This window comes from Trichosurus vulpecula, chromosome 3 (assembly GCF_011100635.1).
Source record: "Trichosurus vulpecula isolate mTriVul1 chromosome 3, mTriVul1.pri, whole genome shotgun sequence".
NCBI classification, from domain to species: domain Eukaryota; kingdom Metazoa; phylum Chordata; class Mammalia; order Diprotodontia; family Phalangeridae; genus Trichosurus; species Trichosurus vulpecula.
The window spans coordinates 31,208,932-31,230,861 of NC_050575.1; positions in this window are offsets into that span (position 1 = coordinate 31,208,932).

Genomic DNA, 21,930 nt, shown 5'->3' on the forward strand with positions numbered 1-21,930 from the left:
GGGTCCTCAGCCCTGAAGGGAAGAAGGGTTCACTTGGAAAGTCTTCTGTACAAAGCTTTGGGCTTGAGGACAGGAACACGGACTGTGCTAATAACTCACCCTAAGACATCCTTTCTCCTCCCAATGTTTCTCCTCTGTTTTCGTTGACTAGATGCAGCTGATGAACTCTAAGGTCCCTTCCAACATTTGGATACTAGGATTCTTGATGTTCAGTGGAGAAAAAGTTGGGTTTGCTTTTCGGTAGAATGTAAGCTTTCCTTAGTAAGATGGAAACTTCTAGAGGGCAGGGACAGTTACACTATTGTCTTTGTATCCCTGTGATATGATTATATTATATGACTATATTCTAGGCATGATCCTGAGGGTCATGCCTAGAATATAATGGACAATAAGTGTTTGTTGATCAATTTATAATAGAGTGAACACACACACTTACACACACAAATGGAAATGACATGTAAACTCAATGGCTTAGGAGCCCTATGGAAAAATACTTACATAGCTACTTACATTCACCTCCTTCCCAGCAATACCGCATCTAGGCATATATTTCATAGTGAACAAAGAAAGAGTAAAACGACCTACAAGTAAAAAAAAAAGCTTTTTAATAGTAGAAAAATGAAAAAAAAAAGCAAAACAACCCTGGGAATTAAGGGAGTATCTATTTACTGGGGAATGACTAAATAAATTATGATGAATTAGTGAAATGTAATTGCATCATAAGGAATGACAGAATAGTTTCAAAGGAAAGTAGGAAGACCTCTGTGATATTATACAGAGTGAAATGAGAATAATTTATACAATGACACCAACATTATAAATGAAAGCAAAATTGAAATGTTTTAGAACTCTGATCAATGTAGTGACAAACCACATTTTCAGAGGACCAACAGTGAAGCACATAATACACCTTCTGTGAGAGAGAGGAGATGACCTAAAATGCAGAACGATACATACACTTTTAGACATGGCCAATATAGGAAATTATTTTGTTTGACCATATTTCTTATGAGGTTTTTCCTTTTGTTGTTGTTTAATTGGAAGGGGGAGGGAAATAAGGAGAGAAAATAAATGCTTGTTAGTCAGGGAAAAAAAAAACAAACCAATTGCAAACAGATAGAAAATATCTGCCTGGTACAGTTTTTGAGGCCTTGGCTTCACCTCTCTGAGTCTCAGTTTTTTCACCCATAAAAAGTAGAAAATCATATTTGTACTAATGACTTTATAGGGGAGTTGTGAGGAAATCAGTTTATAAACATTACAGTATTACAGATAAATTTGTACTTTGGATCAAGAAAGTCAGGTCATCTGACCTAGGTTCCGATCCTACCTCAGAAATGTATTGGTAGGTGATTGTGCGTCCCTTAATTTCCTAAGGCTTGGTTTCTTCATTTATAAAATGGAAACAACCATTATGGTATTACCTGACTCTTAGGGCTGTTGTGAAGATCAGTCAACTCATAGCCTCCATTATAGTTCAGGCCCTCCTCACTTCTCACCTGGATTATTGCAATTGTTTTCCGGGCTTCCATTCTTATCCCTCTCCAATCAATCTTCCACATAGTTGTTAGTGATTATTCATAAAACTCAGTTATTAATTAAAATTAATAAATTAATAAAAATTATTAATAAAACTAATAAAAAATTTCTAGTGGCTCCCTATCACCTCTATGATAAAAGAAAAACTCCTTAGCCTGGCATTTAAAGTCCTTCATAATCTGAGTCTCATCTACTTTTCTAGTTCTATTTCATATTATTCTGTATGTGGTCTCAGTCCAAGTCTTACTGGTCAGATGTCCGTTTCTCACAAATGCCCTTCATCTCCCACCTCTGGCTTTGCACAGATGGTTCCTTATGTCTTCTTCATCTCTGTAGAATACCTGGCTTCCTTCAAAGCATGGGTTAGGTACTACCTCCTATCCCAATCTTTCCCGACCAGTCCAGTTAAGAATATTCTCTCTCCTCTTGACACTATTTTGTGTTATTTTACATGTACTTGTGTAGACTCACTTGTGAATATGTGTACTTTCCCTCCTCCAATACAATATAAGCTCCTTAAGGGCAAGGACTATTTTGTTGTTGCTTTTGCATCCCCAGAGTATAGGACAACAAGGTAGAGACTCTTGCAATATAATAAGAGCTTTAGAATAATTTATCTAATTAAATTGAAGTGAAATAATTTATCCAAAGTAATTAAATTGAAATGAAATAATTTATGCAAACTATGCAACTTTCTGCTGTTAATATAGAGTGTGGCAATTGTCAGGTTTCAAGATTTTCCTAGCCCATTTTGACCACCAGTGTCACAGAGCACAACCATACTTTCCTCTCAACATGTCCCAGAGAACTTTACCTCTCTTGTAGTCAGTGTTCTGACTACTTTTTAGCCCTCAGTTTGTTCTCTTTGCTTCTTAGTCCTACTCAGCTTGAATTACCCTCCTGGTCTTGTCATTTCTACAAAATGGTCTTCACCATGTCAACAAACATTTATTAAGCATTTACTATGTGTATATGTAGCAGGCATACTGTGCTAAGCACTGGGGATACAAGCACAAGCAAAAAGAAAGACAATACCTATGCTTAAGGAACTTACACTGTAATGGAGGAAGAAAACACATAAAAGGAAATTGAAAAAGGAGAGTGGAATGGAATGTACTGGCAAGTAGAGAGGTTTGGATTATAGCCTGATGAGAAATGAAGACATAAATGGCTAGATGGCTGGCCATGACACTCTTTTTTTTTTTTTTTTGCTCAAACAGATCTATTTTATTTCTGAATTTTTTTCTTTGTATGAGTGGGGGAGTTACTGAGGTCACTTCTCTGGCCTTCCCACTGGGACAAGAATCCATGTTTCATCAGGGCTATGCTCCAGGCTGGTGGTGATCTCTGACCCCTCTGTTGCTTTCATTTCAGCTTCTCTGGGGAAGCTTTCTCCTTTCTCCCCATGGAGCCAGGGCACCTGGGGCTGGACAATGGAGTCATGGCCTTCAGTCCCTTTCCCACTGGGGTCTTGTGGGGTATAGAGCCAGGCCCCACAATGGGTACAATGCCCAAGTGGGCACATGCTCTTCCTAGGTGCTGTCCAACAGGCAGGGCAACGGATTCCATAATTTTTGTACCCGATGCCATAGTGGGGTCCCATCCTCTGCATCCCACCATAGTGGGGTTCTCTGAGTTCAGCAGAAGGCACAACATGCTCCCTGGGTAATCCTGATGGTTTGATGTGGATGCCCTTGTGGAATTGGGCAAGGTCCCCATGGGACTATGCAAGGCTCCCCAGCTCTGGGAACCACAGACTGAACTGCTTCCTGGCCCTTGGGGGGCTCAGTCTCTGACACTGAAGACTGATGAGAGCCAGTGTGTCCACAGCATCCCAGACCCCAGGACTTCCAGTCACCGTTGGGGGGCCAAGGCCCTGGGGGGCAGTGGGTAGTTCCCGGTCACGGCTCAGCTTTGGAGGCTTCTGGGACAGGAGCCTGCTGGAGCCACTCTCAGCACCCTTCTTAAATGGAAATTATTGTGTGAAGTGCCCTTGATGGATTCATCACTAGCCATCAGAGCAAACGAGGCAAGGTATTAATCTCCTCTATGGACTTTGCAAACTATTAACTCAGAGGCATAGCTTTCTTGAATCTGTAAATGAGTAACATCTGGATAGAGCCTGAAAAAGCCTGGTTTCAATCCTGGTTCTTCCTCTTACTTGCTATTTTGACTTTGCATCAATCAGGTAACGTCTGTGAAGTCAAGTTTTCTCATCTATAAAATAACTAGTTTGGACTCAACCATCTCTCCTATTCTCTCTAGCTCTTTGATTCCTTGTTGTGTCGATCTTCTTCACCCAGAAAAGAAGTCAGAGCTGTCAGATGGAAAATGCCAATTATAACATTATGGCTGTGACAAAAAATGGAATACAGTAGTAGAAATGCTAAATTACATCTGCAAACATATGTGCTCTTATGACACAGGAAAAAAAGCAGTGGACTTGGGGTCAGACCGCTTGGATACAAGTGCATAGCTTTCTAACTTTGTGCCTTCTAAACTCTCTGAGCCTCAGTATTTTTAGGAAATGAACATAATACTGTTTGCCTTACCTACTATACAGGATTATTGTGAAAAAGATGCTTTGTAAACCCTAACGTACTATAAAAATGAATATTGTTTATTTTTGAACATCTTAATTATCAAAACAAATCATTACATTTCCTAATAATTCTGAAAGATGGTTACAAATATAACTGGACGTTCCCCTCAGTACATCCTATAGATGTACTAGGTCCTTTCTAGAGATGGAGTTTCAGACTCTGGCCACAGGGTTTAGAACACTGAGGGCCCATAAAGAGCATGTAACTTCTTTTTCTTTCCTCTCATTTTATAGATGAGAAAACTGTAGCCCAGAGAAATGAGTTGACTTGCAAAGGTTACATAAAAAGTAAGTGGCAAAGCCAGGAATGGATCCCAGGTCCTCTGATTCCAAACCCAGAGCTCTTCCCACTCTACTGTGGGATTCTTTGGTTTTATCAAGCAGTTTCCCTAAGTAGAATTTTCAGCTTCTTACTTCAAACAAAAACACAAGTGGAGAAGGGAAAGAGCTCAGAGAGAAGACTTACTGATTGGAGCAAGGGTTCAGCTTGTTAAATAGTGACAAAGTTCAACCCGATGTTATTTTATCTGCTTCCCAAAGGGTGGGAACTCTATTGTTCCATATAAGTTCAAAGTTCCACATTAGCTCAAACAGAGCAAACAAGGAAAAGTGCAAAGCTGTGTGTTTCACGTTAATGAAGCTGCCACAAGTGATGCAACTTGTCCCAGAATCCTCTGACAAATGTCGACAAGGTTATGACCCACACAGGTGGGGAAGGGGGAAGAGGGAGGGAGAGATGAAGGGAAAGGAAGGTAGAGACAGAGAGAAAACACTATGTGGGTCAGAACCAAAGAGGCTGAAAATGAGATACAAGCCCAAGCGTATTGCAGCAATACAGAGGGAAAGTGCACTTGTTTTCATTACATTCACTAGCTTGCTTAGTAGCTGAAATGAAATATCTTAGAATTGCAATAGAGGTTTGCAAGTTCCATAATAGCAAAGATAATTTGATTCAGTAGAATGCCCAAGCAACTTAAGCTTCTCCCCATTCCTTTTCATGCGACCAAGGATCCTTATATTCAACCTTCTGTTTGCCCTCTCAACCACTGATCATGCATCAGTATAACCAAAAATTAACAATCATTTATTAAGCTCCTACTATGTGCCAAACCTCATGCTAGGCAATGGGAATGCAAATAAAAATGAAACAATTCCTACTCTCAGGGGCTGAGTCTTAAAGGGAGAAAAGGATGCTTTGAGATAAAGACAAGAAAGGATAGCATTTTCAATATTTCAGTCATGTCTGACTCTTCATGACCCTGTTTTGGGGTTTGTTGTCAAAGATACAGGAGTGTTTTGCCATTTCCTTCTCCAGTTCATTTTGCAGATGAGGAAACTGAGGTAAACAAGAACTAATGCAAAGGTGCAGAGATGGGAGATTGAGTGCTATAAGAAATGAATGGTGAGAAGACCAGTATTTTCCAGATCACAAATTGCATAGTGAGGCTGGAAGGGAAGTGTTGGACCTGATTGTGAATGGGCTTTAAAAAGTTGTCCTGAAGATATATTTTTTTTCTTAGAACAGGAGTTCTTAATCTGTGATCCATGAACTTGGATGTGAAAATGTTTTGATTATTATACTTAATTATATCTGATTTTGTAATCTTATATATATATATTTTATTGTTTGTTTCTAAAAATTTTATATTGGGCAATTAGGTGGCTCAGTGGATGGAGTACTGGGCCTGGAATCAGGAAAACCTGAGTTCAAATTCAGCCTCAGATACTTAGTAGTTATGTGACATTGGGCAAGTCACTTAACCCTTTTGCCTCAGTTTCCTCATCTGTAAAATGAGCTGGAGAAGGACATGGTAATCCACTCCTTTATCTTCTCCAGGAAAAGCCCAATGGGGTCACAAAGAGTCAGACATGATTAAAACAACTGAATAACAACAAGAAAACCATTACTGTGAAGAGGGGTCCACAGACTTCACCAGAGTACCAAAGGGTTCCATGAAGCTAAAAAGGCTGAGAAAGAACAGGGACATTCTGAAATTTATCAAATAGAGGAATGATACAGTCAAGCCTGTGCTTAAGGAAAATCACTTTGGCAGCTGTGTGAAAGGTGGATCAGAGCTGGGAGAGACTTGAAACAGGGAGGACAATTAAGAGACTATTACAACAGTCCAGGTGAGTGGCAACGAGGGTCTGAACCAAAGTGGTGTCTATGTGAGTAGTGAGAAAGGGATGGATGGAAAAGATGTTGTGGAAGTAGCAATGTCAAAATTTGGAGACTCCTTGGAGAGATGAGGTGAGGGAGAGTGAAGAACTGGGGATAATCCTGTGGTCAGGAACATGGGAGACTGGAGGGATGGTGGGACCTTTGAGAGGAGTAGGAAAGTTCAGTAGAAGGATGGCTTTGGGGAAAGAGATGAGTTCTAAGTATGATGAATTTGAAATATCTATGGCATATCTAATTTGAAATGCTCAATGGGCATTGGTGATATGAGAGTGGAGCTCAGGAGAAAGCATGTAGATGACTATATTGATGTCAGAGTCATCTGCATAAAGATCATAATTCAGCCCATGGAAGCTAATGAAGTCATCTATTGAGTGTAAAGAGGAAAAAAGAGAGCCTAGAACAGAGCACTGATGATCGTTATCTCACTTTCAGTTTTCCGAAGGTAAGCTTTAGCCATGCACTTAGCTGGCTGGCGCATGTACAAGAAACATCAGCTATTCCTGTGCCTATATTTGTATTTTTTCTAGCTTAGAATTAATAACCTGCTAAGAAGTGAGGGTAATTTTCCCTGCCCTTTAAGAACTCAGAGCATCTCTACTTCATGAAGAGGCATTGGAAGAAGATTTTAGGAGAGGGCCACTAAAATGTTCAAAATAAATGCAATATATGGGATAGACAAACACCACGCTTCCAAATATTTATACTTAATTTCAGATACTTGGTTTTCAACTTAATAAAACAAGCATACATGAAATGATTACTGTTTACACAGTCCTACATTCAAGCCCTAGAGAGATATGACATGGCCTCTGCCCTTTTAGAGTTTATTGTCTAGTGGGGAGATGAGGCCCATACAGAGATAACTGTAATATACAGTATTTTCTATATTGGAGAAGAGCATATAAAACACTTTCTGAATTCCAGAAATATAATTTGACTAGAAAAACAATTTCTGTCCTGACGAGTTTTTAAGGAACATGTACACTTTGATAGACTGAAAAATTGTCTCACCACAGTGTGAAATCAGAAACTATGAACTATGGAGATAAATATTGTGTCTGTGTAATACTTGAGGTTACTTTTATAGAAATGCAGTTGCCCCTTGTGCTCAGCTGAGTTAAAGCAAAGGTTGATATGAACATGCACGACTTTAAGGAGAAAGAACAGCAGAAAAATCATTGACTTAAAGGTGGAAGGGACCTCAGAGATCATACAGCTCTTCTTTTTCAGATAAAGAAACTGAGGCCCACTGCGGTGAAATGATTTATGCAAGTTCACACAGATACTAAATATATGACACAGCTGGGATTTTCACCCAAATCCATTTACTTCACGTCCAGTTTTTTTTTTAAATTCCGCCTCCTTTAGAGCTTAGCATATATTGTTTTAATATGGAGGGACCATCATGAGAGACTGTTCAGGAAAGTGGAAAGAAATCTGTCTTGGGAGTCAGGTGGTCTGGATTCTAATATAAGGGTTAAATATTAAGAAGCTATGTAGGAGGGAGACAAGATGGTAGAGTGAAAACAGGGATGTAGCTGACCTCTCTCACAAACTCTTCCAGGTACCTCTAAAAAAGTGAATCCGAACAAATTTGAGGGTGGCAGAATCCACTGGGAGACAGAGTGTGGTAGATTTCCAGCCCGTAAGAGTCTGAAAGTTCAAAGGGAAGGATCTGTTGCACTGGGCTGGGAGAGCACAGAGCATAGTTGTCCACATCTAACCATAGCAAAGGGGGAGCAAGCCTGGTAGTTTGAATCATCTGAGGCAGTGGCAATTACCAAACCTCTTAGCTCAGGACTCTGTTGGAGCTGGGTGAGAGAAGTGCAGGGCATGTGGCAGCAGTAGCAGCTACTCCTGGGGGTATCAGCCCACATACTAAATGTTTAAAAGCCACCTACTTGAACTTCTGGGAGCCATGAGGGTGGAGTAAACTGTAAGTGGGGGGTGGATCACCCCTACCTTGTTCATCTTGAAAAACTCAGAGAATATTGCCCAGGAAGAATCCTAAAGGAGGAGCCAGAAGTAGGGGTATAACAGTCTTTTTGCTTGGGAAGCTAGGGAGATGGGTCTCTTTTGCTGTGGCAGAAGGGGACCAGTGCAAAACAGGAGGCTTCCCAGCAAGCCCCACCTCAGCAGACCAGCAGGAGTCCCTGAGCTCCGGGGGGCTGGAGATCCCAGGTGTGCCTCTGCACAGACAGGGGAAGTGGCAGACACCAGCACAGACAATGACTGAGGCTGCCCATGCTACAGAGGTGTATTGGGAATCAAGATGGGTTCTTAGCACTCATTCAACCAAGTGCCCTTGAAGAGTTTGGCTTTTGTTTCCTTGATTAAATTAGGAGTTCTTGATGACCTCCTTGCCTCAAGGGAAAGCCTAGTCTACACAGGTTTGAGTGACATGTTTGTGACATCAGAAGCTTTTAGACCACATGGGTTTAAGTCGCATTTTTGTGACGATTTTAGGTCACATGGGTGAGTCACATGTGTGACTCACCTTTGATCCTGAACAAGATACATAAAACCAGAGGGTGGCTTTCTTTTTTCAGAGCACTGAGCCACAGCAGGAGTAGTGCACGACTCTAGGCTAGCCGTTGTTATGAGCTCCCCGGCTTTGGAGAAAACCTGGATGTTCTGACTTTGTTAAACCCTGGTAACTATGCATTGAGGTTTAAATCAGACAAGATCTGTCTGCTGATGTTTGTAATTTGTTCATGTTTGCTCTGAAGTTCAGGGTGCTGGCTTTTCCCCCTGAACTAAGTGAATGATATTTGTATGCTGGATTAAAGTAAGATTGTTAACCCCTTAATGCTGCTTTCCTTAGTAAAGCAGATCAAAAGAACCTGGGTTTGCAGCCTTCTGTGGGCTGGTTGTTGTTGGTTTTATACCCCCACAGCAGCTGCTAGCCGGATTGTTGCAACAAGAGGATACCCTAGAGGAAGAGGAGACTTCCAGCACCCAGACCACCTCTCCCCAACACCTCACCCTCAGAGCTTCATTGTAACCCCAGGAAACTTAGAAAAACTTCACTGGGCCTCAGTCCTTAGCACATACCAGTCAGCTCCAGCTCAGCACTAGGTGAACTGCAGTATTATATAGCTTCTAGCTGACAAAACCAGAAGCCACAGTACACAAAGCCAGTAATCAGGTCCCTAGCTCCCAACACAAGAAGATTAGGACAGAGCTTCCTGTGCCCCAGAGGTTGACTTTAAAAGCCAAGAAAAAGGCAGTCACCATGAAGGAGCAAACTAGAAAAGCCAAGACCATAGAATCTTACTGTGGGGACAGGGAACATCAAAATATGAATTCAGAAGAAGACAGAATTGATACTATATCCATATCTGAAACCTCAAAAGGGAATATGAACTGGCCTCAATCCCAAAAAGCATTCTTGGAAGAGCTCAAGGAGGATTTTAAAAGCCAAATGAGGGAGGTAAAAGACAAAATGGCCAATTATTTTAAAAATACAATGAACAAAATGGAAAAAAAAATTCACTGATGAGTACAAATTTTTAAAAAATAAAATTGGCAAAATGGATAAGGGGATGTAGAATCTAACAGGAAAAAATAACTCCTTAAAAAGTACAATTGACCAAATGGAAAAGGAGGTACAGAAGCTAACTGAAGAAAACAATTTGTTAAAAATTAGAATTGGGCAAGTTGAAGCTAATGACTCTATGAGGAATCAAGAATCAAGGGGAGCAGAATCAGGAGAAAATTACACATGATTAGAGATGCATGGTATCTTTAAGGACTAACTTTGATACACTTGGCTCTTCTCATCAATGCAAGGCTCAAAGACAGCCCCAAAAGACTCATGATGGAAAAAGAACATTCAGAGAAAGAATTGTGGAGTCTGAATGCAGATTGAGGCAAACTATTTGCTCTTTTCCCCCCACTTCAAAAGAAGTTGGTTTTGTTTGGTTTTGTTTCTTCTTTCTCGTTATTCATTCCATTGGTTATAATTCTTTACAACTGGACTATTATGTAAATAAGATCAATGTGAAGGTATATGTAGGATCTATATCAGATTACACGCTTTCTTGGGGAGCAGGGGGAGGGGAAGGAGGGGGAGAAAATTTGAAACTCAAAATCTTGTGGAACTGTGTGTTGTAAACTAAAAATAAAAATATTTTTTTAAAAAAGAGTCAGTTAAATAAAACATAAAGAATGATAACATAGAAGAAAATGCAAAATATTTTATCGGAAAAACAAGTGACCAGCAAAATAGAGACAGGAGAGATAATTTAAGAATTATTGGTCTACTGGAAAGCCATGATGAAAAAAAGAGCCTGGACAGTATCTTCCAAGAAATCATTAAGGAAAATTTCTCTGAGGTCTTAGAATAAGAGGGTAAAATAGTTATTGAAAGAATCCACTGATAATCTCCTGAAAGAGATCCCAAATTGAAAACTCCAAGGAATAACATAGTCAAATTCCAGAATTGTCAGGTCAAGGAGAAAATACTGCAAGCAGCCAGAAAGAAACAATTGAAATATTCCAGAACTACAGTCTGGATCACACAGGACTACTTACATTAAAAGATCAGAGGGAATGGAATATGATATTCCAAAAGGCAAAGGAGCTTGGATTACAACCAAGGATCAACTACCCAGCAAAATTAAGCATAATCTTTCAGGCAAGGAGATGAATATTCAATGAAATAAGGGACCTCCAGATGTTCCTGATAAAAAGGCCACCACTCAAGGGAAAATTTGATCATCAAACACAAGACTCAAGAGAGGCATAAAAAGGTAAACAGCAGAAAAAAAAGAAAAAAAAACTTGTTATTCAATAAGGGCAAATTGTTTACATCCCTATATGAGAGGATGATACTTGCTAATCTTCAGAATGGCATGTTAATTAAGACATTTAAAAGGGATAATATGTATATATGTACATATATGCAGAGAGAGAGTATAAATTAACTGATGTGATGATAAAAAACCTAATTAAGGGGTGCAGAGTGATTGTAGTGGGATAAGAGGTAAGGAGGAGGCAGAAAGGGGTCAATTACATTACATATTATAGTAGACGGAAAGAAGGGAGGGAGAAGAGCATTGCTTGAGCTTTACTTTCATAGAATTTAGTTCAAGGAGGGAATAACATACTCTGTTAAGTACAGAAATATAACCTGCCCTACAGGTAGTAGGAGGGAAAAGAGGAAATAAAAGGGGAAGTGCTTAGAATGGAGGGAAGAAGTAGTAAAGAAAAGGATAAGATAAGGAAAGGGAGCTGGTAGGAAGAGAAAATTAAGGAAGGTCATGGTCAAAAGCAAAATTCTTTTGAGGGGGGACAAAGAGAAGGCAGAAATAAAAGCATAAACAGGGTGGGGAATAGGATAGAGAGAAAGACACAGATAGTAATCATAACTGTGAATGTGGATGGGATGAACAGAGGTGGATAACATAATGGATTAAAAACCAAATCCTACAATATGTTGTTTACAAGAAACATTTGAAATAGGGGGATACACACAGGCTAAAAGTAAAAGGCTGGAGTACAATATATTATGCTTCAGCTGGAGTAGAAAAAAAAGCAGAGGTAGCAATCCTAATCTCAGACAAAGAAAAAGCAAAGATAGATCTAATTAAAAGAGATAAGGAAGGAAACTATACCCTGGTAAAAATCACCATAGACAATGAAGTATATTATTACTTAACATATATGCACCAAATGGTACTGCATCCAAATTCTTAGAGAAGTTAAGGGAGTTACAGGAAGAAATAGACAGCAAAACTATACTAGTGAGGGACCTCAACCCCCACTCCTGAACTTGATAAATATAACCTCAAAATAAATGAGAAAGAAGTTAAGCCAGAGGTCAATGGAGCTAGGATTAAAACCAGGAATCACTTACCCATCAAAATTGAGTATCATGCTCTGAGGCAAAATATGGATTTTCGATAAAATAGAGCACTTTCAAGTTTTCTCAGTGAAAATACCAGAGCTAAATAGAAAATTTGACTTTCAAACACAAGAATCAAGAAAACCATGAAAAGGTAAACAAGAAAGAGAAATCACAAGGGACTTACTAAAGTTGAACTGTTTTGTTTACATTCCTACACGGAAAGATGATGTTTATAATTCATGAGACCTCAGTATTAGGGTAGCTGAAGGGAATATATATATATATATATATATATATATATATATATATAGACAGAGGGCACAGGGTGAGTTGAATATGAAGAGATGATATCTAAAAAAATAAAATCAAATTAAGGGATGAGAGAGGCATATATTGACAGAGGGAGAAAGGGAGAGATAAAATGGGGTAAATTATCTCACATAAAAGTGGCAAGGAGAAGCAGTTCATTGGAAGGGAAGAGGGGGCAGGAGAGGGGGAACGAGTGAATCTTGCTCTCATTGGATTTGGCCTGAAGAGGGAATAACATACACACTCAGTTGGGTATCTTACCCCATAGGAAAGAAGGAGGAAGGAGATAAAAAAAGGTGGATGATAGAAGGGAGGTGTTTCAACGATCTGGCTAGCAGTTGTTGTGGGTGTGAAAGACCAACACAAGTCCAACAACAAGAACGCTACCAGCACACTGCAAAAGCACAGGTTCTTTTGATCTGCTTTAGTAAGGAAAGCAACGTTAAGGGGTTGACAAGCTTACTTTAATTAAGCATACAAATATCATTCACTTAGTTCAGGATAAAAGACCAGCACCCTGAACTTCAGAGCAAATACAAGCAAATTACAAACATCAACTGACAGATCAAATACAGATTCATAGTTACCAACATCTAGGTTCAGCCCGGGAGCTTGTGAAAGGGGCTGGCCCAGAGTCACATGCACCACCACTGCTGTGGGTAAGAGTTCCAAAGAAAAGAAAGCTAACCCCTTGTTTTATATCTTTTTCAAGGTCAGGGGTGAGTCACACATGCGACTCACCCACATGACCTAGAATCTCACAAAGAGGTGACTTAAACCCACGTGATCTAAAAGCCTCTGACGTCCCAAACCTATCACTCAAACTCACGTGTAAACTAGGCCCTCCCTTACTTAGCCCCACCTGGGGCCCCACCTTGGTTACCAAGTCACACCCACATAGATTTAGCCCCTAATTGGGGTTTGGGCCTGGGGCTGGCACCTAGTAAGACTCAAAGACAATTAATAATTTTTAAAACAGTAAGAAAGTCCCAACTCAATTGATATTACAGGAGGGCAGATAGGGGGAGGAGGCAATCAAAAACAAACACTTTCAAAAAGGGACAGGGTCAAGGGAGAAAATTGGATAAAGGGGGATAGGATAGGAAGGAGCAAAATATAGTTAGTCTTTCACAATATGAGCATTGTGGAAGGGCTTTGCATAATGATACGCACATGGTCTATGCTGAATTGCTTGCCTTCTTAGGGAGAGTGGGTAGGGAGGGAAGAGGGGAGAGAATTTGGAACTCAAAGTTTTAAAAGCAGATGTTCAAAAAAAAGTTATTGCATGCAACTGGGAAATAAGATATACAGGCAATGGGGCATAGAAATCTATCTTGCCCTACAAGAAAGTAAGAGAAAAGGGGATGGTGGGGAGTGGGGCAACAGAAGGGAGGGCTGACTGGGGAATAGGGCAATCAGAATATATGCCATCTTGGAGTGGGGTGGAGGGTAGAAATGGGGAGAAAATTTGTAATTCAAACTCTTGTGAAAATTAATGCTGAAAATTTAAAAAATTAAATAAATAAATAATTATTAAAAAAAGAAGTTAAGGAAGTGAATACAATTTTAGAAAAAGGTAGATAAGATAGACCTCTGGAGAAAACTGAATGGAGAGAGAAAGGAATATACTTTTTTCTCAGTAGTATGGTACATACACAAAAAATGATCATGTACCAAGGCATAAAACTTCATAATCCAGTGCATAAAGGCAGACACAGTCCATGTATCCTTTTCAGATCATCATGCAAATTAAAACAACTTTGAGGTGCTACCTCACACCTATCAGAGAGGCTAACATGACAAAACAGGAAAATCATAAATGCTGGAGAAGATGTGGGAAAATTGGGACACTATTGCCTTGTTGGTGGAGTTGTGAACTGATCCAACCATTCTGGAAAGCAGTTTGGAACTATGACCAAAGGGTTATAAAAATGTGCATACCCTTTGACCCAGCAACAACACTTCTAGGGCTGTATCCAAAAGAGATCATAGAAGTGGGAAAGGGACCCGTATGTACAAAACTATTTATAGCAGCTCTTTTTGTGGTGACAAAGAATTGAAAATCAAAGGGATGCCCATCAATTGGGGAATGGCTAAATAAGTTGTGGTATATGATTGTAATAGAATATTATTGTGCTATAAGAAATGAGGAGTAGATGGAATTCGTAATAACCTGGAAAGACTTATATGATCTGATGCTGAGTGAGGAGAGCAGAATCAGGAGAACATTATCCATGATTACAGACAGACTTGGCTCTTTTCAGCAAAGCAAGGTTCTAAGACAGCTCTTAAAGACTCATGATGGAAAAATCTAACAACATCCAGAGAAAGAATTATGGAGTCTGAATGCAGATTGAGACAAACAATTTGCTCTCTCTCTTTTTTTGGTTTTGTTTCTTCTTTCTCATGGTTCACTCCATTGGTTATAATTCTTCTTCACAGCTTGATTATTGTAAAAATAAGTTTAACATGAGAGTATATGCAGGACCTATATCAGATTACATGGCATCTTGGAGGGCAGGGGGGAGGAGAGGAAGGCAGAGAAAATCGGAATTCAAAAATTTATGTAACTGAGTGTAGTAAACTAAAAATAAAAAATAAATTTTAAAAAGAATTCCCTTTAAAATAACTGTAGACAACATATAATACTTGGGAGTCTTCCTGCTATAGCAACCCAGGCACTATAAACATAATTACAAAATACTTTTCACATAAGCAAAGTCAAATCTAAACAACTGGAAAAAATAAGAATTGCCCATGGGTAGGCTGAGATGATATAATAAAGATGACAATTCTGCCTAAATTAATCTGCTTATTCAGTGCCATATCAGTCAAACTGCTGAAAAATTATTTCATAGAACTAGAAAAAGATCATAACAAAATTCTTCTGAAAGAACAAAAGGTCAAGAATATCAAGGGAATTAATGGAAAAAAAAGGGAAGGAAGGGGGCTTAACCATACCAGATCTCAAGTGTATGATAAAGAATGGTAATCATTGAAACTATCTGGCTAAGAAATAGGGTGGTGGGTGGATCAATGGAATAGTTTAGGTACATAAGACATAGTAGTAAGTGACCCTAGTAATATACTGTTTGATAAACCTGAAGAACCCAACTTCTTGGACAAGAATTCACTATCTGATAAAACTTGCTATGAAAACTGGAAAATAGTTTGGCAAAAACTAGGTATAGACCAATAACTCGCACTGTGTATCACCATAAGATCAAAATGGGTATGTCATTTAAACATAAAGGGTAATACCATAAGAAAATTAGGAGAGCAAAAAATAGTTTACCTATGGGTTCTTTTTGAAAAAAAATTATTTACTTATTTTTAGTTTTCAACATTCATTTCCACAAGATTTTGAGTTACAAATTTTCTCCCCATTTCTCCCCTACCCCCACTCCAAGGTGGCACACATTCTGATTATCCCTTACCCAATCTGCCCTCCCTTCTATCACCCCAGGCCCCTATTATCACCTTCTCCCTTACTTTATTGTGGGGCAAAATAGATTTCTATACCCCATTGCCTGTGTACCTTATTTCCGAGTTGCAGGTAAAAACAATTTCATAAAGAATGCTTGAAAGTTCTCTATTTTATTGAATATCCATTTTTTCCCCTGAGGTATTATGCTCAGATTGCCAGGTAGCTGATTCTTGGTTTTAATCGTAGCTCCTTCGACCTCTGGAATATTATATTCTAAGCCCTCTATCCTTTAATGTAGAATCAGCTAGATCTTGTGTTATCCTGATTGTATTTCCACAATACTTGAGTTGTTTCCTTTTGTCTGCTTGCAATATTTTCTCCTTGATGTGGGGACTCTGGAATTTGGCTGTAATATTCTTAGGAGTTTTCCTTTTGGGATCTTTTTCAAGTGGCATTTGGTGGATTCTTTCAATTTTTATTTTATCCTCTGGTTCTAGAATCTCAGGGCAGTTTTTCTTGATAATTTCTTGAAAGATGATGTCTAGGTTCTTTTGTTGATCATGGCTTTCAAGTAGTAGAATAATTTTTAAATTATCTCTCCTGGATCTATTTTCCAGGTCATTGGTTTTTCCAATGAGATATTTCACATTGTCTTTTATTTTTTAATTCTTTTGGTTCTGTTTTATAATTTCTTGATTTCTCGTAAAGTCATTAGCAAAGTCCATTTGCTCCATTCTAATTTTTAAGGAACTATTTTCTCCAGTGAGCTTTTGGACTTGCTTTTCCATTTGGCCAATTCTGCTTTTTAAGGCATTCTTCTCCTCATTGGCTTTTTGGACCTCTTTTGCCATTTGGGTTAATCTATTTTTAAGGTGTTTTTTTCTTAGGTATTTTTTTTGGTCTCTTTCAGCAAGCTGTTGACTTGTTTTTCATGATTTTCTTGCATCACTCTCATTTCTTTTCCCATTTTTACCTCTTCTTCTCTTATTTGCTTTTCCAAATCCTTTTTGAGCTCTTCCATGGCTGTATTGGCAATCAAAATGGGCTCTTAGCACTTAATTCAACCAAGTGCCCTTGAAAAGTTTGACCTTTTTTTCCTTGATTAAATTGGGAGTCCCTGATGACCTCCTCGCCTCAAGGGAAAGCCTAGTTTACATGGGTTTGAATGACATGTTTATGACATCAGAGGCTTTTAGACCAAGTGGGTTTAAGTCACATTTTTGTGATGATTTTAGGTCACATGGGTGAGTCGCATGTGTGACTCGCCCTTGACCCTGAAAAAGATATAAAACCAGACGTTGGCTTTCTCTTTTTTGGAGTTCTGACCTGCAGCAGTAGTGATGTGTGACTCTGAGCCAGCATGGACTCTGAGCAAGCTGTTATCGAGCTCCCAGCTGAACTCAGATGTTGGTAACTATGAATTGAATTTGGTCTGTTTATAAATGTATGTTTGTAATTTGTTTGCATTTGCTCTGAAGTTCAGGGTGATAGCTTTTTCCCCTGAACTAAGTGAATGATATTGGTATGCTGGATTAAATTGGTATTGTTAACCCCTTAATGTTGCTTTCCTTGGTAAAGCAGATCAAAAGAAGCTAGGCTTGCAGCATTCTGTGACCTGGTTGTTGTTGGTTTTACACAGCAGCTGCTAGCTGAATTGTTGCAACAATGCCCTGAAACCAATTCATATTTTTGGGGGGCTTCTGATATAGGATCTTTGACTCCTTCTGGCTGTTTCCTTCTGGTTGTATGTTTTGATCCTCTTTGTCACCAAAGTAAGATTCTATAGTCTGAGACTTTTTTATGCTGCCTGCTCATTTTCCCAGCCAATTACTTGATTTTTGGGCTCTTTGTTAAGGTAAATTTCAGTTCTTCTGAGGTGATATGATGCAAGGAGGGGTATTTACTCCTCTCCTGGCCTGTGCTCTGGTCTGTGAGTGACCTTAAGCACTCTTCTCTGTTCTGGAACTGCAAGGAGGATTCCCTCTCCACAGCCACCATAAGCTCTGCCACACCAATGCTCCTCCTCCCCCTAGGACTGCCACCCAGGCCTGCAACCCTGATCCAAGCATGGCAAAGTAATTTCCTGCTTTCACATCAGTAAAGAGATCCCTGCATTCCCGCTCTGATCAGCCATTTGATCCCCCCACTGTCTGTGGGTCTGGAGCTCTGGAAGCAGGTGCTACCACTGCTACTGCCACCACTGGTATCACCTCCACCACCCAGGGGTTGGGGCCAGGCTGCCTTCTTCTCTTACCCATGTCCAGTAGAGTTTTCCCGCTGATCTTTTATGTTGTCTTTGGTGTTTGTTTGTCGAGAAGTCTGGAAACTGTCACAGTTGCCAATGATTCAGTTTGCTGAGGTTTGCTCCAGCCATTCCTGTGCTGGAACAGGCCACACTGGGCTGTGCTCTGCTCCCAGCCCAGCCTAATAGACTCTTCCCATCAACCCTCCAGGCTCTCTTGGTTTAACCTCAAGTAGGTCAGAGAAAACAGTAGCGCTTTGAAAGGGGAGCAGAATCAGGCTGCATTGTACATGGTCATGTGACAGAAGCTGAATAAAGAGGGGGAGACAGGTGGGAAAGCACAGAAGTGAAGAGAATTGGGTTTCCTTTAATTTTGCCATCAGAACTTTTCTTATTAAATTACATGGAGTCCCAGACATATAGGATGAACAACTCAAATGTTTAAAAGAAAACATCAGAGGCAGCTGTGGGCGAGATTCATATTCTTTCTAGAACATGAAATTAGAAGTTTAGTAGATCTAGATTCTAGTCTCAGATCTGTGCTGACTTGCTCTGTGGTCTTGGGGAAATTATACCTCTTCTCAGGGCTTCTTTCTTCCTTCTTTGTGAAATGAGAGACTGGGTTAAGATGGTCCCCAAGATCCTTCTCTGCTCTCAATCTATTAAACACACAGGAAAAAGTTAAGACTTCTTGTCATGATGCACTTTGAATCTTGTATGAATGATAAGTCAGATCGTTGCATTTCATGTATACTGGGTCTTCTCAAGCAAGAGTTAAAGTAATTATTTGCTTAATTGAGGCCACCAAACCTCTTATTAAGTGGTAGAGACTCACAATAATTACATTTGAATGTCTGAAGAGCTATCATGTGGAAAAAGGATTGAATTTTTTTCTACTTGTTTCCAGAGGACAGAATTAGGAGCAGAGTAATTTAAGAGAGGAAATGTGGTCTAGTAGAAAAAATTTTGACTTGAGTCAGAAAACCTAGATTCAAATCCTACCTCTGATAATTACTACATGGTTGATCTTGCAAAATCTCTTCACCTCTCTGGTCCTCATTTTCCTCATCTAGAACTAAATGGACTCTGGGGTCTCTACCTACTGATTTCTTGACAATGGACTGGATCACCTCAGGAGAAAATGAGGTTACCCTTAATGGTCTTCTTCAAAAAGAAGGTAGATAACCACTTTCATGGCATGGTTATAGAGGGGAATTATTAGTCAAGAGTAGATGATTTTTGAGGTATAATTATCCCTTCCACATTGCAATTTTCTCCATCACAGCTTTGATATATCATGGGTTAGCATAAGAAATAAAATGAGAATTAAATGAGAATTTTTAAGGAATTTTAGGAATTAGACAACACACAGAGGCCAGTAGATGACACAGAAAAAGTTTAGAAACTCAGAAATGCATAAAACACATGTATAGTGTTGTATAATATTAATGTATTGTATCTTTTAATGCCATGATGATTCAGACTTCTTTGCTATGAAGGGAGGGCCAAAAAAATTTATGAGGATTTTCTAGATCACAGGAGCACCATGCTGGTAACCCTCATGATGTAGCAGAGATAGCTGTAATTTCCAGTTTCACAGTTCTGTAATTCCTCATCCTGAGCATCCTAGACTTTGGTGCCTGCCCCTCTCTTCCATTCCCTGGCAATCTGGAAAAGTGGCTATCAAGAACAATGGAAATCCTTGGCATGTCCATAATACAAATATTTTTTATTTAATTAAAATGTTTCAGCCATCTGGGGGGCTTTATCTTTATTGTTCCTATTATTAGGTGTTATATTAGCTACTGGTGGATTTAAGGTACAGATAACTAGATGCCCTAATGATTGATAAGACTGGAGATGGGACAGCAGGTGGCTGGGTGCTTTCATTTCTACCACAATTAGAGTTTTATGGTTGTTTGCAATGGGTTGACAAGGGCTGAGATGAGGTCACAATTGGCCTGAAGCTGTACTTTCTAATTACGTTACTCCTTGACTTTTCAAAACTAGCAACAAAGGTAAAGGGCCTCACTTTTTCATTTCTGTCCCCTCTCAAATGCCATTTTCTTTCCCTCTATCATCAGGGAGGGTCCCAAGAGAAAGATCAAATGGATAGTCACAGTAAGGGTGGAGCTGGCTGATTATTTTAAAAAAGTGGCAGATTTCCACATTTACTTTCCTTATCAGAAGACTAAATGACCATCAATTCATTTCCTTCTTCAATTCACCCAGGTACTGTAGAGAGCTCTTTTCGGAGATAAGGGTGCAAGGCAATGACCCCTAATCAAACTAGGATGAAAAAAATAAATGAAATAGACAAAGTTTACATAGTGTGTACTTCCCAATGGTCATAGTTACCCAACTCTGAAATATGTAGTTGGGGAGTGAATGTCTGTGACTTCTGTAGCTTTGATCTTGAAGATTTTCTCCTTTTCTTGTGGTTCATTTGACAATTTCTGCATGCACCTGTGTTTCTTTTAAAAAGAAGCTCTTTGAAGGCTTGTGTGATACAGAGGTCACTGTGGACAAGCCACAGATAAATCAGTAATCTCAAAGGCCAGCTGTACAGTGGACAAGGAAAAGAATCCTTAGACATCTGCTTCTTGAGGGAAAAAAGGGCAAAGTGTTCCCTCTTTAATTTGTGTCTGCAGAGTTGATGGCCTCTTTTGTGGTGAAGCAAGTTGAGGGAGTGAAAGAAGTGCTGGGTTTAAAGTCAGTTCTGGGTTTGAGTCTTGGCTGAACCACTTAATTGTACAACATCATTCTACATAAATTTGTTCCTCTAGAAAATGGCAGCAAAATAATACATTTCCTACCTCTTCCACTAGGCTTGTTGTGAAACAACAAGTTTGTAAGTTTGTAAAACTTAAAATGCTAGAGAACTGTGATTTTAAAAAAAATGAATGTTTTCAGAGCATCAGACATTGGAAGATAGAAGACAAAGCTCAGTAATGAACTTCAATAAGAATTGTCCTGCCTGGACCATAGAACCAAGGAAAATCAAAATATCTAGTCCAACTACCTGAATTTAAGATAGAGAAAAAGAAGACTAGAAGAGGGGAAGGCTTTGTCCCAAGTCCTATCATTAAACATGAAAACACTTAGCACTGGACTGAGATCCAAGGAGACCTGAGCTCCCATCTTAGCTTTGCCATTAACTCCTTGTGTGACAAATCAGTGCCACTAAGGCACTTAGTTTCCTTACTTGTAAAAAAAAGTGAAAGTATGAGACTTGGTAATCTCCAGAATTCTTTCTAGTCTTCCATTTTATGAATCTATGACCTTATTCCTTGGCTACATTTTCTAACATCTAGTCTGAAAAGCCAGCTAATGAACATTTGCAGGATTCTGCCCTTTGTTAAATATTTAGTGACTGTTTCAGCATTGTAAAGGTTCCCCTGAAGGAACCAAGCAAATAAAGAGAAAATATCTTCATCACAAATGAGACCACTTGCTGGATGATTCTTTGTTGGGCTCGTAGGAGCTGCTTCTGTCAGCATGCCATTCCGTCTCTCACCTTTGCACTATCTTCATGCCAACAATGAACTCCCTCTACCTCTTAGAGACCCTAGCTTCCTTGCAGGCTCATCTCAAGTACTATAATCTCTCACAAGAATCCTTTACTGATCTTCCAGGATTTTAGTTCTCTCTCCTCTAAAATTCTTTCATACTGGCATTTTACACACACACACACACACACACACACACACACACACACGCACACACACACACACACACACACACATTAACTTAAGAGTACGCATGATGAATATGTAGA